General features: G+C 31.5%; 1 protein-coding gene across 1 annotated transcript in view; it reads left to right on the forward strand.

The window, feature by feature from the left end:
* The first annotated feature begins 1,921 nt into the window (after nt 1-1,921).
* Nucleotides 1,922-2,500, forward strand: part of LOC137624987 (adhesion G-protein coupled receptor D1-like) — a 29,668-nt gene continuing 29,089 nt past the window's right edge. The window contains exon 1 of the mRNA XM_068355921.1: nt 1,922-2,146. The gene's annotated coding sequence lies outside the window, so the exon portion shown is untranslated. The remainder of the gene's footprint in view (nt 2,147-2,500) is intronic.

Genomic DNA, 2,500 nt, shown 5'->3' on the forward strand with positions numbered 1-2,500 from the left:
GAATAACACTAAGTGACAGAAAAAGAGTGACATGGATACTAGAGCAAACTAAAGTAGAGGATATTCTAACAACATTTAATAAAAAGAAATGGTCATGGACAGGATACATGAGAATGACATAATAGATGGACTTGAAGAATAACAGAATGAGTCCCTAGAGATTGCAAAAGAAGCAGGGGAAGGAAGAGAAGATGATTGATTGGCGTGCTAAGAGAATTTGCCATAGAAAGACTTAGACAGACGGTAATTGAAAGACATGTCTAAGGCCCTGTCCACACTACCGGGCAGTCCCCGACGGGCAAACAGTGATACCAGGCCACAATAGTTAGTGAAAATGAGGGTTGATGACGTCAGAAGCGAGAAAACTAAAGGCAGGGATATGGCAACACTTTATGATACCAGATCCCTGTCTGTGGTTTTCCCGCTTCTGACGTAATTAACCCACATTCTTACTAACTATTGTGGTCTGGTATCACTGTTTGCCCGTCGGGGACTGCCCGGTAGTGTGGACAGGGCCTAAGACCTTTGTCCGGCAATGGACTAGTTACGGTTGGTGGTGATAGTGATAGAATATAAAATCGATAAATAACATATAATTATAAAATATTTAAGATTGTATGTACCTAAAATGAATAGGAGGACCAGCCTCCAATATGAATTGAAAAATGTCACTGGCTTTATACGCAACTTCTCATTGTTGAAGCCAAATAACTACACCAAGGTATGGATAATAATAATAATAATAATAATAATAATAATAATAATTTTGATATTATTATTATTATTATTATTATTAATAATAATATATGTATATATATATATATATATATATATATATTGCATACACACACGTATATATATATATATATATATATATATATATATATATATATTGCATACACACACGTGTATATATATATATATATACACACACACACACACACACACATATATATATATATATATATATATATATATATATATATATATAAGCTATCTGTGACTCAGCAGTGATAAGAGGAATGAGGCAGGGACATATGTATTTTTTTTTTTATCTTTTTTTATCAGGAGCCACCCGAGTATAAGTTCATATACTGCGTATACGTAAAGAGTGAGTGTATCTACCTCTGTATTTGCGTGCTTGTGAGCATTGAAGAAATAGTTTTTGCTACTAAGATCAATGTGTCTCTAGCAACGGTTTTGATATTTTCAAATATATATATATATATATATATATATATATATATATATATATATATATATATATATATATATATATATATATATATATATATATATATATATATAAATATATTTATATATATATATATATATATATATATATATATATATATATATATATATATATATACGTGTTTTGGATAGGATGTAAGATGAATTTTTACTTTGTTTAGGTTGAGGAATTCCAAATTTCCTACAACATATTTTATAAAAATCAGTGGTATTGGTAAGAATTAATAGAAAAAACTCGTATGATTTTTACTTGGATAATGCTGTTACTCCAAATGTGTTGTTTTAAGAGGAACCTTAGCTAGCTCGTGTAAATGTGTGTTTGTTACATACTCAAAATAACAGAAATGTCTTAAAAGATGAAATTTCAGTTTCGACGCTAGATGTCACCCTTTCAACTATTCTGCACGTTGCCTGTAAACAATGAGGTTAGGTTTCAATGGAAATCAACATAATAGGTGTTGACATAACATCTCATTTATTTTAGATAAAATTTCAATATTTAAATTAACGAATTGATGATTTTAAATTTTGGTAATAAAGATAAGTTTAATAATATCCAGTAATTCACATGAGAAAATTCCTAAAGAAAATCCAAGCTGGCAACTGCAGGTAACCACAACATGCAGCGTTGCCATGTAGCTTCCGAATTTGTCATGCCAGAGTTCAAGTAGCAATAGTCTGAGTGTTGCTTTTCCGCGCTCATTCTCTCCACCATTATCTCCAACTACGACATTTTCATCACCAACACAACACCCTATCGGTTACAGCAACTTCTTTCAAGCTTCTCTTCAGACGGGATTATGCACAGAGTTCAATATCCTTCGCAAAAAGTGACAACTTCGTTGTGAATAGTTTCCAAATTGTCGAGTCGACATCATCCCACTGCAAACAAGTGAGACTATTTGTTTTTCCTTTTTAGAGACTTTAAATTAAGGCCATCGTTCTTGGTATTTTTATTATTATTTTCCATTAAACTTCTTATCTATTCACACGTTCTCTTGGCACAAAATGGCGTAACTTTTCATAATGAGGTGTTTATGTATATACATTGTCATACAGCCTAGAAAGTATACCCGTACCGTATTCATTATCCATAAAAGAAAATTAATTTGAATCTAATCTAAACACGTATTCCCCCTGCAAATCCTGATCTGGGCATTGACATTTGTTAAATATTTTTCCTTACATTAAAATGAAACCGGTAGAGAGGCTAATAAACCTACATGTCATCTGTAGTAAGCCACAT

The sequence above is a fragment of the Palaemon carinicauda genome, chromosome 31 (assembly GCF_036898095.1).
Source record: "Palaemon carinicauda isolate YSFRI2023 chromosome 31, ASM3689809v2, whole genome shotgun sequence".
Classification (NCBI taxonomy): domain Eukaryota; kingdom Metazoa; phylum Arthropoda; class Malacostraca; order Decapoda; family Palaemonidae; genus Palaemon; species Palaemon carinicauda.